Source organism: Protopterus annectens, chromosome 9.part0, assembly GCF_019279795.1.
Source record: "Protopterus annectens isolate FY-2018-M chromosome 9.part0, PAN1.0, whole genome shotgun sequence".
NCBI lineage: Eukaryota > Metazoa > Chordata > Ceratodontiformes > Protopteridae > Protopterus > Protopterus annectens.
The window spans coordinates 613,019,522-613,037,120 of record NC_056743.1 but is presented as its reverse complement, the minus strand read 5'-3'; positions in this window follow the sequence as shown (position 1 = coordinate 613,037,120).

Sequence of the window (17,599 nt, the reverse complement as noted above, 5' to 3'; positions counted from 1 at the left end):
AGGGGCAAGCTTTACAACGTAAACATTTGAAGGTATCTGTCCATTGAGATACAGGTTTCTTAGAGATGCCATCTTTGTTGCACACCAGTCTCTTTAGATTTTTCTTGATTTTAAACATGACTCATGGATTATCTCCTACTATGCTTCTTATTTGAGCATCGGATGTAAGTATTGGCCAGTATCTTTTAATCACTTCTCGAATCTGCTTACTATCTGTGCTGTAGGTGATTGTACAGTTAACTCTCTGTTCATGTTCAACATTATGGCTGATATTTTTTCTGTTTGCTGTAATCAAGCCCGAAGAAAAAAAAGGACAACCTCTACCTTGTCTCAGGGTCATATGATCATTCTTTAAAGCAAGGTTACTGTCTTTATAACCTCTTGTAAGTTATCACTAAGCTTCTTTATCTCAAGGTCAAAATCTCCTTCCTTAGTACATAGCCTTGAGGCTCTTACAATTTGATTGTCATAAATATTGTCAAAAATATGTGCTGGATGCATACTTTGACGGTGGTTCTTCCATGTTGGTTTCCTATACACCCTGGTGTTTAAACCTGCTCTGGGATGTAACAAAATCTCAACATCGAAAAACTCAGCTTAATCAGATGAGTATTGTACTTTAAATACAAGAAAGTCAGTGTTGTCATCAATGAATGCAATAAATGCATGCAGTTGGTCAATGGTGCCTTTCCATAAAATGAAGACATCATCCACAAAATGTCCATAGTAATATAGATGTTGTTTCCATGGGCTAACCTCATTAAGGAATGAAGCCTTTTCCCAAAATGCTAGAACCAGATTTAAATAACTATTAGCACAGGGGGTGCCCATGGCCATCCCCCATGTTGTTTGTAGGTAATACTCATCCCCATACAAAAAGATATTGTTCTCTAAAACCAGTTCTAATAGAGACCAAAGTGGTTCTGAATCACTATTCATTTCCTTCAAAACTGAACAAATGGCTTGTAACCCAAAGGGATTGGGAATTGCAGTAAACAGACTAACGATGTCCATTGTTACCAAAATAAAATCTTCATATGTATTCACACCTTGTAACTTAGAATGTAAGTCAGATAAGAAATTACCTGTATCTTTCAACACCATTGGAGCCATGTGTAGAACTTTCTTTAATTAATTCTCAACATAAATAGACAGTGATTCCGTGACCCACTCCCTTCCAGCTACAATGGGACATAAAGGGGGATCAGTAGGATGCTTGTGGATTTTAGAGTACAACACCCCTTTTGGTATGTACCTCACAAGACATCTACAACAACTGTAAAGGCCACAGAAATACCTTACAAAGAGGATTACTGGCCTCAAGCAGATGCTCTACGCAGACCGTCTCAAAAAACTCCAGCTTTACTCCATCGCATATCGCCTACTCAGAGGTGATCTCTGCCTAACATACAAAGCTATATCAAACCCAGAGCTGTTGGACATGCTCCACTTAAAGAAATCCCAATCCCTCCAAACTACATGCTCCAGGGACCTAAACCTTGTCACCACAATAAACAGAACATGCCGGAGGGATAGATTCCTGTCCCAGAGACTTCCCATTCTCTGGAATAAACTACCTATCTATATCAAAGCTCCTCATTAGCACTCTTCAAGAAAAATCTTGATGATTGGATGGAAATAGGAAATTCACCCCAGGGATCACTTATGTGGCTCTACTCGACAGTGGCACAGGAAAATAATTTTCTTGCGTGGCAAAATCCAGGGTACCTTTTGGGATGGGCTTGTATAGGCCCTAGGGCCGATAGCCTAGTACCTACCTATGAACTGTGCTCTCCAGAGGTATGATTAAGAGCACTGAGCTTGCATATGTTTTGCTGAGGTGTCTGTTGTTTGGGATTGTATCTGGGAAGGAGCTCCACACATGCAGGTGTGTGTGATGTGGATGTGGGTGGAGCAAGGGGTTTGATGTGCATGCTGGCAAAATGTTAATTGCCATATGTACTGACTGTTGTTTGAGACACCATGGAATCAAGGTTTGAAATACAGTCACATCTGTCACACGTTGTGTTTGTATGGCATAGGAGTAGAGGGGTGGGGACACTTTCTACATCTCAGCAGCAATCAGTGATAGTGCCATTAGCATGTGTAAATCACAGCAGGCTATTGTTAGGCAGTTTTGTGACAGATGGTGAAATGTAAAATGTCACCTTTATTTAGGTCTTCTAAGGTAACACAGCACCTGACAGTGTGCCATACAATGCTTTGCCAGCCATGTGGCCATTGGATTAACCATAATCCTGTTATTAGGCTTGGTCACAATACCATACCTACAAATGTGACACTGTGCAAGTCCAGCAAACTTAGTGTCATGCTGCCACACCCTTGGGGTTGACAGCCTGAAACACAGTGTTTGTAGGCACTCCTTGCAGTGAAGATGTGGATGACTGTGAATGCACTGAGGACTTGTTCAACCTTTCTGTCATTACATTGGCCTTGCAAGCATACAATGCCTATCAAGCAAGCAGACAGCAAAATGGTTGTTGTGTGACATAATGTGGGAACACAGAAATGTGATCCGGGGACATAACTGTAAAGTATGACATACCCAGGACATTTGGCAGGTGGGCACACTTTGGCCAAAGGTGGCCAGTCCTCTACAGTAGATCTCAAAGCCATGTCATGCAGATATCCACCATTAATCTGTTGAAGGGCAGGATGCATGAATTGCTGTGAAATTGTCACCTAACATAGATCATCACCACTGTGGTGCTTGTCTCAGCAAGCTTGGACATCTATGTCATTGGCTATTGCACATTATATTGTGACCCTGCAGCTGTGCTCCTAATCACCATCTAGTCATTTCCCTAGTGACATACCACCAGCCCTGGAACAAAAGGCATAATACATGCAAAAGCCAACTGATTACTCAGGTTGTTAATCAAGGCATCTACCTGGAAAAGGGTATTTGAAGCCTACAGAACCTTTCATGATGTGAGACAACTATGCAGATGAACAAACAGGCTGTGTCCTGTTACTCATCATGAGCTTCATAGTAACATTTTGCGTGTGATGACAGAAAACGTATTGCAGCATTGTATCCCAGGGGAGAGTGGTTGTGGTGAGACTAGCATTAGTAGTAGCCAGGCACCGGCAATTCAGGGGACACCCCTGCTTTCTGCATTCTTCACAAGGTAATTGTGTCCTTTCAGTACACACTGCTTGAGTAGTGTCCAGCTGCAGAATACCTGTGTAAAACCTCCCACCTTACCTTCACAGGGTATACATATTACCTTTCCCTCCATTGTTGCCTGTGCTCTGTACAGACCCATACACCTTGGATGAATATTTTCTTGGAAACATGGTGGCAGTAACCACAATACTTAGTTGCACAGAGGACAGCTAGCATTCAGTGCTGAGCAGTGTCCCCCAGATCTCTCAGTCATCTGATATGTAAAGCCATGAAAGGAGTTAGCATGGATACGCTCAGTAGCAATATTGTACACATACTGACACTGGACCTAATGCAGTTTGTTTTGCTCAAGGGCAGATAATGCCTACCCTAACCGGTGGATCTCTTTGAGTTTTAAACTATGCAATGGATGAGGGGAATATGACTGACTCCACCTATCATGGCCTGATAAGGTGTTTGACAATATTAGGCCATCAGGCATTGCTGAAAACTCTATAGGTTATTTACAAAGTAGTATGTTAACTGATGGATTTCCAAGTGTCTGATAGTCATATTCTGGAAAGATAGCATTGGAGAGTCCAATGCTACAATGAGGCCAGTCACCAGTGAACTTCCCTCAGACATCATTAATGGAGTACCCTTTCTAGCCATTCCCATCTCTGCAGTCATGGCCACTGTCAGTGACCTCTGACTGACTACATTAATAGGTGATTGCAAATTAGGAGCTATCACTGAATCCCACACTGAATCAAGAGTTATCCAGGAAGGCCTGAGACACACATTCAGTTGTTGTCAGAGCCACTGATAAATAGTAAATGCCAAGAACTGCACAATACTATCCTTTTGGAAGTCATCCACTCCTGGAAAATATATTAATGTCTGCACACCAGACATAGATGAGCAATTATTCAGGGACTTATGGACACAGAGAGTAGCTTAGTCTTTGACTGTCACTGGTAGGTAAGATGTGGGCATCCATTCAATGTTGTACATCCTATGCAGAAAGATATGACATGTAAATCCCATACTGTCATTGTTATACTGTATTTGGCACTCATCATACCTATAATTGTGTGCAATGGCACCTTTGCTATGTTACTACACAGGCATATCTTACAGTTGTAGCAGCTACACAGGTTCCAAGGTAAACCAATACATATTGTAGATAACATGTCCTATGCAGACCGTGTCAAGGCCATAAATGAGTAGTCTGTCTCCTTCATGCTTTGGAGTGGAAGTGTATGGCTGCCATACAGGGAGGTATCAGATCCCACTGTGTACCTCCCACTTATCAAAGACAGGACTAACAAATCTATTACCTGTTCTACATGCCTACACTTTTACTGTGGTATAAATAGTACATGCTGGAGAGACATGTATGTAACCCAGACACTACACCCTATATGTAACAGGCTCCACATGCATGTGAAGCACATGCCCACTATAATACACATTGTGCGTAAGTTACACAGTGGGATGCAGAACAAGACAATCATAACTGATGTAGGACAAATGTCTGTAATGGACACAGGAAATTTGTAGATGGGTCATCTCCATCACCATAGCTTGTAGATGTGCTAGCTCCCGAAACCCTGGTGGCACTTATCAAGGGTATCAGACCTTTTCAGAGATTAGGGATGCATGAGAAGGCTGAATTAAGTCATTGTCCTTGTTAGTCTGTTATACACATATGAACCTATGGAACCATGCACCTATAGTGCTGTACCTTTCTGAAGACATATTTCTTCTGTGCTGACATTCCATCCTGCCATCCTGTGATGCTTATGGGTTTATTGCTGCTGTGTATCCACAGGTGTCCCTCCCACAGACTCCTGGTACTGCAACATAAACAGGTCCATGGCACACGTTTCATTGTGCAAGTATACAGCCATTACAACATCATACAAGATAATGTACACAAAATAATGTGGCTTATGCAATACAAATGTCAGCATATAGTACCTGTCAGCGACCAGTACAAGTGGCATGGCAAAGGCAACAATGGATTCCACAATTACATACTATTTGATATAGTCACCCTGTGCATCAGACACATGGCTTCATTTCCCTGCATTGATGATGAGGATGACATGGATGTGGCCCAGGTATCAACACTTGCACAGTGTGGGGGTGCAGGAGGCCTAGATTGACCCAATATGTTGAAAGCATGTGTGTGTGAGTCAGGAAGGGAAGCAGGCAAGATGGACCATGGAAATGTGCTGTGTGTTTCTGCAGGTGACCTGATTTTGACTGTGGTGTGTGAGTGTGTGCTTGACCACAGTCAAGCTCAGTGCTAGCGCTACATGTGTGTGTATGTTGGACAGCTTTGAACCATGCATGGTAGAGCTGACAATTCAGTCTCTGCCCCAAAACACAGTAACTGGCTCTGCCAGGACTTGCGCTGGTACCTCCATGCCAAAGGTCAGAAGCGGTGCTAGTACCTGATGGTAACTGCTGTCTGTTGGGACCATGTCCTCCATGAGAACACCCTAGACCATGAGCCAATGTCCTGCCTCATCTTGGTGTAGATAGCACACTCCCCTCTGGAGCACTAGATGTACTGCCACTACAGGAGCATGATTGTGCACGGCCATGTAGACTCTCAGCAAATGGAGTTGCTAACCCACATCCATGAGTCCAATGATCAACTCCAAACAGATATTTCATCACAGACAATGTGTGTTCCAAGCCAGATATTCTGCGATCTGTCTCAGATCAACATCAGTGAACCAATCCAGGGATTAGCAATGCAGTGGAGGCAGTCACGGATGTCAGACTGTTATGCATCTATATCCCTGAGTATTCATCTGGAGTTCCTTTTGGAACATGTCTGTGCCTCCATGATGGTCCAAAACATATGCTGAATGACCCTTGATGAGACACCTGCAACACGTGGTGGAAGGACAGCTGGCCTCCTATCAGCATCCCTATCAATCCGCCTGTGTGGAACCTCACCAGTTCTCTGGCTATGGCCAGTGTCGGCACTCACTGCAGCTATAGTTGCCGCACTTTCCTGTTCAATGTCCCCACCCTCTGACTGTCCAATATCTCTGGCCTCTGGGGACTGGGTATGTGTAGGCATACTGACTGTGTGTGGTGATAATGAGGGCAGAAGAGGGATGTAAACTTCCAGGACAGATTCAGCCCCTGAAACCCCCACCTGTGCCTGACTTTGGCCACCATCATCATCAGAGTCTGAAAAGACATTGACATCAGGTTGTGTAGGGGACAGAGACCCCCCCCCCCGGTCACCTGTTATAAAAAAGGGAAAAGCAGTACATTAATACCTGCATTATTATGCTCTGCAGTACTATATTGCAATATATGTAAAGCTGTATACACTGTTGTCACTATTACAGACCTGTTTAACCCGCAACCTTATATAGTAGGACATGAGGACATTACTTTTCTCACAAATATCTGCAGTTACTTGTAAATAAAAGCTCTTTAAACAACAATCTCACCAGCAACAATAAGGTGCACTGTTGACATTTGTGAGGATGCTGAACAGTTGACACATATGGCAATCTGTAATGTCCTGACAGTGCTGTCACATCTATTAGTATGGTCACACCTACACAGCATAGGTATGACTCTAAACTGTTTACAGTCAGAAAATATATGTGCAGCTGGCAATCATGCCAACAGTACAACAATCCAGCCAGCATGTCCAGTGATGATACTTAATGGAATACATTCAGTAAATCTATATCTGTAACAAAACAGTGTTGTGCGTACCAGGAGCAGGACCACAGCCTTCTACAATTCCTGATGGACCTGTGAAAAGTTGAAGGAGAGATAATGTAAATACCACTGAATTTTGCATTATAACAGGGCAATGCATCCAAATATCTCACATTTACAGTAGCTACTTTGTTAATTGTTATGTTGGTCAAAATCTGAGCATGAGATTCAAACTGCAGTTACACCCCCCCTAAAAAACAAATACCTGACACCCACATAAAATGATGTACACCCTGACACACTCAATGCTACAGTATTCCAATGCTGATCAAACTAAGCCTACCTGGATGCTCCTCTGGCATGGAAACTGTGGCACCCACATCCACGATATACAGTGTGATGGATGCCTGGGAGCTGTTGTGTGTTCCTAGGCTTACTACAAATTCATCAGTGGCTGACAGTGGTTGTTCCACTGCAGTCCCTCTGCCAGTGACACCATAATCCCTGGCCACATCTGCTGCTCTTCTATGTGCAGCATTTATCATATCTGTTGCATAGTGTTGAATTTGCTCATATGTCCTGCTCTGGTGACCTATGGCACTAACATCATGGACAAGTTCTGCCCACAATGCTACCCACTGTTCCCTGTTTTGGCTCACCCAGTACAGTAGGAGTTCATGGTATTGACAGAGCCGTTCCAGGATTATATTGTTCTTAGCATCCATAAAGGGGGCACGGTGTCTTGCATACATGTTTTCTGAAAGAGAACAAAATTGGAACACATGTCAGGATCAAATATGTGGGAGTACACTATGCAGCACAGTGGTGGAGCAGTTATCGTTGTTACCTCACAATGAGAGATTCTCTGGTTTGCTTCATGGCTGGGGTGTCTTCTGTGCAGAGTCTTCATGTCCTCCCTGTATTCGCGTGGGCTTCCTCCAGGTACTCAGGTTTCCTCCCACATTCCAAAGACATGCATCTGGAGTGTTTCTCCCCAGGCCTCTACTGAAAAATAGGCTGTGTTCCTAGTCAGACTTTCCTGGTCAACAAATGTTAAATAAATAAATAAAATTATAACAGAAGGGCTGGCAGAATCCACTGCTCGATCACACATGTCATATTAAACAGTGTGCAAACATACTAAGGTTGTGGATGCAACTAAGATACTAACAATAGTCAGCCATTCCTGTTTGTGCCATGACAGATACTGCTGTATGATCATACACCTAACACGAGTCCATTGTAGTGTGGCCCCTAGTGGTAACCCCACTAATAATATGTCAAAACAACAGTGCCAAACAAATAGCAGTGTACTATTGCAACCACTATAAAAGGACATTCCCAGAATACCAGTGTGCCACATTGACAGAATACATTCCACCCTTCATGTCATGTATGTCCTGTGTGGGTGTAACAAATCTGGAGGTCAATGACATTTCATCATTGCAGTTCTAAGGAAGGCTTAATGCTGTAATCCCCCATTTCCCATAAGTATATTCACCCACATGCATCATGTTGTAAACAAAAGGGTTACATACCCAATGGAGTACAATACTTCTCTGTTGATACATGCAGATATATAAAGGTTGTGGCAATGCTTTTACTGTGTGAATACAGTCTTATACGGAATGGTTCTCCTAGCTAGCTGTTTGCCTTTTTAACATGTTCTTATTACCAGGTGAGTGGCTCTTAACCAATCTGTGTGTCTGAAATGCTAATTGCAGCCAACACAGCTGATTTGCAGTATAATCAGCCAATGCCATACAACCACTGAACAAGATATAGGGCCTCCATGTAGATGTCAACCCCATTCTGACATGTTGTGCTGGAAATTACTGGGTCAAGATACTATGCCATCATAGAGAGTATGTCTGTAGTTGCTACTTTTTTAACTACAGATGTGTGTGCTACAGGCTGCAGGTGATGCTGCAGGCAATAGGCATAGGCAGACAGTGTGAACACTTTGGAGGATAACAAGCTGTAAGAGTAAGTCTGGAAGCTGTTGCAGGCTTGTTGTAGAGGCAGAGCCAGAGTGAGGGTACCCATTCCACTGCTAATTAAGGCATGTATTTAAGGTAAGTATGCTAGCCAACAGTAGCAGTACCACAATTAAAGGCAAATGGTTGATGTGTCCTAGAGAAAGAGAAAGTGGTGGATTAACCATTATGTCATGCAGGTGGACAGGTGCTAAGTCATGTGGGCTACAGTGTCATATTACTGGGCCACAATTTCAGTACACTCTTCAAAATCCTGTGAGAATTCAGGATAATGCATGACCTGACATTCTCTGCACCTTCTAGTGTTGTACTAGGAGTAGTTAAGAGTGGTCCTAACTGTAGGCCTTTGTGTTCTATTACTTTAATGCAGACATTCCATTGGTACTGCTTGGGTGGATAAATAGGTGATAAGACAGACGTACACATGACAAATTATAATGCTGCTTTCCACATACATGTATTTTCAATGGTAGAGGCAGCTGTAGTTGAACCCAGGACCATGTGTACCAAAAACAATTGTTTGCAATGCATTTTACAGACTGAGTTACACTCTCACTGAGATAGTAAGTGTATTTTTACATGTTGTAGATATCATTCTACAGTTAACTGCTGTTACAGACTGCACTTACACTGTACATACCTCTCAACTGTACATATTTTTTCAGCATGTTCACATTTTGACCTCACATGTTCTGCCTGTTTTTCATTAAATTGTAGCTTTCTGGCAAATTAGTGTTAAACCTTAGAGACTGGAGTCATAAAATAATGACAGACATTTGAGTTTCAGACTTCATATACTTCAAAACATTCATGCTAAATCAATACCTGTATTCTATCATCTTTCTACATTCATAAGAGCGATACTTAAAAAATATTCCTATTTTTGAGCTTTTTTTCCACTTTTATTTATGGATTTGCCCAGATTGTATGGCTTTAGAATGTTGTATTTCTGTAATAGAGTGCCAGTTAAAATCAATGTTTAGCAAGTGTATTTTTATATATATATTTAATTGCGGGGTTATCTGCAATTAGGTACCTCACATTCATTGTTATGTGTAGGGCTTTATAGTAATGTATTTCCCTAGTAGAGTACTAATTACAGTAGTATCTTTCTACATTTCTTTTAGCTGGTTTGTGTGGTGTAGTAGATGCGCAACATAGCTTAAATATGATTAATGAAGAGAACTTGAGCACTGCTATGCTTTCAGTTAAATGCCTGTGTTCATTAGTAACTGTTTGGCTTGGCAGGTTTAGCCACTGTTGTGCAGGTGTGATGGTCCTGGGTTGGAAATAGGGAGCAGGTGTACATTGTGAACATAATCAATATTTTTACAAAAGCATATATCAATATAGCGCTATTTAGCATAGCTAAGTGATGTGGCAGTCTGAACTGTGTCACACAAAAAATCTTTAAGAAAAGAAAAATAGGGAGCTAGACCAGTGGTGAAAATGGAACAACGCAGGGGGAAAAACATAGTGAATGGCTGGTAGGGATGTGCATCACACAAACTCGCACAAACCATATAAGCAAAGTTGAGCATTGTGCAAACTCAGTGAGCCGTTGACCATTTTTCAGTGGAGCTGAGCACCATGCAAACTCGCCCAAACCATTTAAGTGAGGATGAGCATCACACAAATGGGTAGCCCACTGCCTATATTTAAGTGGGGCTTAGCACTGTGCAGCTTTGCTAAATATAACAATCTTTTATTTTATATTACAGTGATGTTTCACTCACCTACCTCATTCTCAAAGCAAAAAATGTAAAGCATATGAGTACTCAGGACTCGAACCCAGGACCTACTACACTATATCTCATCACTCAACCTGTCTAGCCACTTGGGTAGTTTAGAGAAGCGGTATATCTTCAAATATACTACTATGATCTCTTTTAGTGAAGCTACACGGAGTTGCATATTGATAAGCAAAGCAGAACCAAAACAATTAAATACATTTTGCTTCTATTTTTAGACATATAACACATGTCAGGTGCATCTGTATAAGCACAGCTCAGCATCACTAAGCAGCGGTCTGCTCCACGCAAACAGGGAGGAAACAAAAAAAAAAAATTCAATTGATTACATCCAGTTTCTATTTTTAGACATATAACATATGTCAGCTGCATATGTATAAGTGCAGCTTAGCATTGCTAAGCACTGCACCACACAGCACAAATGTACATTAAAATTAATAAAAAAAATTATGTCCTGTGCTTACTACCTGCCCAGACAGTCCACAAGTACCGGTCAAATTTTACACTGCTATTTCCATGGATTCAATATCCCTGTACCTCTGATCTCCCTAGGCAGTGCACCTTAATTAATGTGTATGGCTTGCTGCCAGGGAGGAACCGTGGCCATGTACACAGATGAAGTCTATGTAGGCTCTAAACAGTACCTACATAGATTTTATTGAATCCTGCGACCAGTGTTTTATGTGGAAGTTTGTGTTGAGATGCATGTGCAGTTTAGACAACTTTGTTGCATTGCTGCTGGCACAGTAAAAGGTCTTATATTTCCAGTGTTTCTCAGGTGTTAAACATGCCTTGGCAGGGTTTGACATTATAGAAATGCAGCATTGTCAGTGGTTATTTGGAGGTATGTTTGGTAGAGCACCCAGAATTTTTCTGATGAGTTACAAAGATGAGATTATAAAAATTCCACTTGAGTCTGATTGTGTGTTTCGTACAGCAATTAATTAGATCTTTAAACACTGCGATTACAGAGGTAATTTCATGCAAGGGGTATCAAAAATGTTTCATACTTCCAAGTTTTCCTCCTTTAAGTAAGATAAATTTCATTGACCTAACAAGCAGAAGTCTCAGCTGGGCAAAACCCAAGGTAATCAAAGGATGACAATTCTGCCAAGTCTAACAAGAAGGTTCCTTAAATAAAAAAGATCCCTCTTCCAACTTTGTCCATGCTGAAACACAGTGCTTATTTTTATTAAGTCCCCCAGTAGTATTCCTTTCTGAATACATTTGTCAACGTCCCCAAATTCAAGTGTTTGTCCAGTAGACAATGCTTCCTCTGTTGCTATACCATTGCTTTATGATAACCCTCTCCTGCAGGTTGTCTATTATCATATGCCCATTGCGCATCACTTGATGAGATAGCCGAGATTTCTTGTGTCTCATTTTTTGTATTGCCCTTTGAGCTATCCACTGCACTGCAAGTGTTTATCAAATGTCTTGCTCATATAGAATACTCTACTCTGGAACAGACTGGCCATACATGTCAAGCAGAGTGCCTCCTTGGTCCTCTTCAAAAGGAACCTTGACGATTGGATGGGAGATAGGAAATTCACCCCAGGGATCACATCAGTCGTCCTGCTAGGCAGGGGTCAAAGGAAGGAAATATCCAGTAATTTGCTATGGCTAGGCTTGTATAGCCTTGTACCAACCTATGAATCTATGAGAGTGGCCCACTATCAGACTTCACTGTTTTACATATTTGGATAACTTGCTGATCTATACAGAGTCTTCATTCAGCTCTTTGGAATAGTTAGAGAAGGTCTCTGCCTTAGTTTCTCATCTAGAGTTCATGTTGAACCTCCTATAGTTGTTTCTGAGAACCTCACAAAGACTTGTCAATCTGTGGTGCTTTCTGACTGCAACAAGAAAATGCATTCTGCTTGAAGACAAGGTGCTGTCATATCAGATGGTGTGTCTGGAATTCTCTAAAAAGAATGTCACCTCTGCAAGATTCTTGGACTAAGGATGCCTGTGTTTTGCATGATGCCACCAGTCCTTCTTCTGTTGAAACTTACAGGGGTGGAGAACAGTTAAGTATCAATCTAGTGCTTCCTTTTCATCTCTGTTGCCAATACAACCTGTCCAGACAGATGTATCAACTTCACCTAGGGAACTGTGTTACTGTGCATGCAAGTGCAAGCCTCTTGGGGGCCCTAGGATGCACAGAAGCACATTAGAATCATGAGAAGTTGGCAGTGATTAAAACCTTGAAAGTTCTTTACCATCTTTGGACTCTAGGGCTTCTTTCAGTGGTTTCAGGCAACACCATAGTTATGTGATACCTCAATAAACAAGGGGGGAGGGGTGAGGACCATTGACAGCCCGACAGCCAGTGAGCAGGCTTCTCAGTATTTCATGACTCAGAAGAGAGCATTGTGGCAGGCAGACTAAGAAAATCCTGGGCAGACCCACACGAGCAGAAGGCAGTGGTGTTCCAAGATCTAGTCTAGATGTGGGTAATGCCTCAAATAGATCTGTTCACTTCCTTTCAAAACAGGCAGCTGGAGAAATTCTGTTTCAGATGTCCTTGCTGCTATGCTTGGAGGACATATGTTTTCTCATTCCCCTGAATGGGAATGTCCTTGTATTTGTTTTCACCCTTACAACTGTTTCACAAAGTATTTCTGAAAATACAAAGAAAAATGCCAGAGATCATTGTGGTGATCCCCTGTTGGCCCAGACATTCTTATCTTAGTCCCCCCTATTAATGGTATTGGCCTAGGGCAGTTACAATAGAATTCCTCACATGCTGGACTTGCTCACACAGTCTCAGAGGTGACTGGTGTACACCAGTTTGGAAAAACTTCAGTTTATAGCCTGAAGGATCCTATCTTGAATCTGTTTAGGCACTTGTTTCATGAAGATGTACAGCAGGTTTTAAAGTGGCCAGTAAACCTATTACTAGAAAACCTTATGTTTACGAATGGATGAGGTTTTCTAAGTGGTGCCTAAATGGAAACAGAGAATCTGTTGTGGTTAATATCTCTCTCTCTCTGGTCTTAAAATATTTTTGTAATCTCCTCAGAAATGGCTTATAGTATGCATCCATTAAGGGGTACTTAGTGACCATCTACTTGTCTGCCAATAGATACCCCCTCTTTCTTCTTTTGTTTTGGTAAAACAGTTCAAGAAAGGAGTATTGCATATGAGATGCCATCATAAGAAATTCCTCCTTCATGAGATCTTAATTATGTTCTTGAAAAACTGACATTACCACATTTACTGATCTCAAGTTCTTAATACAGAAACTGCTTTGCTTATTACTCTGACATCTACAAAGTGAGTTTCTGAGCTGCAGGCTGTCATAGTGGGACAGTCTTACTTGGTTTTCCACAGGAAAAGGTTGTGTTTTGTACTTTCCTTATTTTCGGCCAAAAGTGGTTTCATTCTGTTAATTTCCCTGTGTTCTTGTGTAAAGAAAAGAGGAGACTTCATACCTTAGATTTGCATAGGCTATTCAGATAATACCTTGACAGTACAAAGCCCTTTTGGAAGGCCTAATGGTTTTTGATTTCCCTCTGGGGCAAAGAAAGATCAACCTGCCTGCAGGCAATCCATTCCATGTTGGTTTTCCTCTGGTACTGTTTTTTTTTTTTTTTGTTACACCCACCATTGCAAGGTGATGGCCCTTTTCTACTCCAATGAGATATTGGAAAGAAGTGTGATGGCCCTTTTCCACTTCAGTGAGATATTAGAAAGAAGTGGACTCTAGAAGTAATCTAGAGGCAACAACTTCATTCGTCTGTACCTCCATGAAGCACTACAAATTGGTGTTTTTTTCCTAGATCAGGAGCAGGCATTGCAAGGACCAAACTCCAGGGACTCCTGGACCCTTTTCCTTTCTCCTTCCATGTTGGGTATGCTTTGGGAATCTACCCATATGGAAGGCAGTGTGTTTATCGAATATAGTACAGATGCATAAGTTCTACATATGTGTAACAGTAGTTGTTCCTAGAACGCACTGCCCCTACTTGCAGCACCCTCCCACCATCCCTCTTTTTTGGGTGTATATAGTTGGTTGGTGGAGTTGCTGTTTTGTTTGTTCAACAACCTTTTTTGTTGTACATGTGGGGCATTTGGTTTGGAACAGCAGGAGTTTACATATCCTGTGTTTTCATCTGCTCTTCCTGATTGGACTCTATGAAACTGAAAGTACATTGTCTGTGAGTTTGAAGGGCTATCCTGGTCCTGCCAGGTAATTAGTCCTTCTCCATCACAGACAGGCAGTGGGAGAAGCTCTAACCTTTGAGAGAATGACAGAGGGTGAGTAGAAGGGCACCTCTACAAATATGTCAGTAAGACATTGTATTATACAAACCTCTACTCTTACAGGTAAGTGGAACTTACACAACTGCACTTTTCCCTTTCTTAGCTATATTTTAATGTTAATATTTTGTGCCTGTGGTATGCATTATGTCTAAAATGGTCAATGTAACCACTGTAAGCAAATCAGTTATGTAAATTAGTAAACAAAGTTAGCTTTTTTGCTTTGATTTTTAATTGAAAGTACAATAAAGTGAAACGCATGACCAGACTATATATAGTAGTTCTAGTTTCTAAAGGCTAATTTGCTGAGGATGAGATAATAAGGTTAAACTCATGGTACAGCATACAAAGCATGTTTTCTGATATTAATTCATGTTTTAGTCAAACCTTCCCACAGACTGTTTCATACCTCCAAATTGTCAGTACATAGAGGTATGGGCTAATCCTATAGTACGTAAATTGGATTAAATTAGTCCATCTATAATTTGATTGTTTACCATGTGTGATTGTCATTATAAATTTAACAGTATCATTTGTTAAAAAACTATTATCAAAACAAATAGTCCTTGCATTATACAAGATCATTTTCAGGAAGACATCTTGACAGTTATATTTTTACTTGATATTAATTTGAAATGCAAACCTTTAGTGATCAGTGAAGGAAAAGTCTAAACTGAATTAAAATAAGGCAGATTATTTTTATTTTGTAAAGTTATAGAGATTGTGCGTTTTGTTCTGCAGATGGCAGCTAGGACTATCAGTACTACTGCCAGTTATTTCATCATGCCATCATTTGCATGCTGTTTTGCAGCTGTGCTCTTCTCGAGATTAAATATTTTCATGTCAGTATCCTGGGATGGCATACAGTAACGTCAGGCTATGAATGATAAGCTACTGACTCTTTGTGTCAAGGTATATTTTATATTGTTTTTTTATACAGTACCTAGTCTGTAGTGCATGGATAAGTGAGTCTGAGAGCATTTAAATTACAGAATAACTAATATATCCTCAAGTGTAATACTTGTGTTATACATACTGTGAGCAACAATGTTTTGATGTCTAATTCTGTAAATGCTATTACTGAGGTCAGTGAATTGTGTACTTTCAGAAGTACTCTATAGATGTTTGATTGACTCACACCTAAATGTAAGGAGATGTGTTTTAGGGTTCTAAATGGCTCAAGGCAATTCATCCCTATCTCATAGGGTCAGATAAGAAATAATACAAAATCTCTTATATGTGAGAGATAAATACACAAATGGATACAGAAGTTATTAGTTTAACTATGAGAGGAATCTGATTTCTAGTGCCTGGTAACATTTTGTTTCTCTGAGTAAAGCAAAATATGTACACATCATTGAAAGAAATTATTTCAGCAAGGTAAGCTATGCTAGCTCCACAGCATATGATGCAAAATGATGCTATCCTGAAAATTAAGAGACTAATATTTGGTTTTGTTTTGTCCTGTTTTATATCAATTTGTCTGACTTCTCCAGAGGTAGCTATGTTTGAAGAATTCTGAATTATGACACATTTCTCATACTGTCTTTTGGAGATACTCTTTTAACTCAAAGCTCATGTTTTATTTTGTGATGATGTACTAATTTTACATACTTGAAAATAACTTATTTTATAAGAAAATATTTGGAATGTGACTTATAAAAGATTTGAATTGCAAATGTATTTCTGAATTTATAAAACAAAACTATAGTATGATACATATGATGCTTGATAAAAAATGTTTTAAATTCCTGTTGTTTATATTTCAGAAGGGGAAGATTCACAACATTTAACAAATTTTAACTTGGATTTACCTCAGTATGGCCAGGATCAGTGTGCTTCACTTTCTGTATGGAGGTAACCTATCACTCAAAGATTTTACAGCCAATGTAGCTCCTTGAAATTTCATGTTTCAAGAGATTAATCAGTTAATTCTATTTTTCTTCTTTTTCTTTTTGCAGCCTTCAGTTTTTGTTCATCTTTCTTGTATCAGCATCATATCTTTGTGAAAGAAAACATGACTTGGCCCAAGGCTCAAGGGTATTGTCGAACCCATTACACAGACTTAGTGACAATCCATAATAAGGCAGAGATGAGCCTTATTAAAGGTATCATAGCTGGTACAAATATCCCTAATGCATGGTTTGGTTTATATCGCAATGTCAGTACTAAACTTTTCCAGTGGTCTGATGGAGATCAGTTTATGTATTCACAATGGGACATTGGACAACCTGGGACAGATATGAACAAGTGCACTGCAATGTCATCAGTGTGGCAGAATATGCCTTGCAGCAATTTATTTTATTTTATCTGCTTTAAAGGTAGGAATTCAACAGTCCTTATGAACTTCATTAACTGTGATAGGTAATGGAATAGTTTTAAAATGGCACACCAGGAAACACTGAATAGTCATGATTTAAGGCATGCAGTATCAGGTAATGAAAATAAATAATGCAAAAGCAATGCTAAAAGTAAGGTATAACAATGTATTACTTTTAAAAGGTGATGGGTGTTCTCTTAAAATATTATTAGTTTCTGTGTGCATTAATTATATGGCATCATTGACAGCACTGGCTACGATGAGAAAAGCAATGCTTCCTTACAGATAGAAGCAATTGTAGCTTTCCTGCATTTGTGTCTTCTGTAAAGAATTTTAGTTCACATAGCACATGACCAGTAAAATCAGAATGGTTATCATGTGTCCCCTTTACCATTTAAATCATTTGAAATGGAGGCATTAAAAGTTTAAG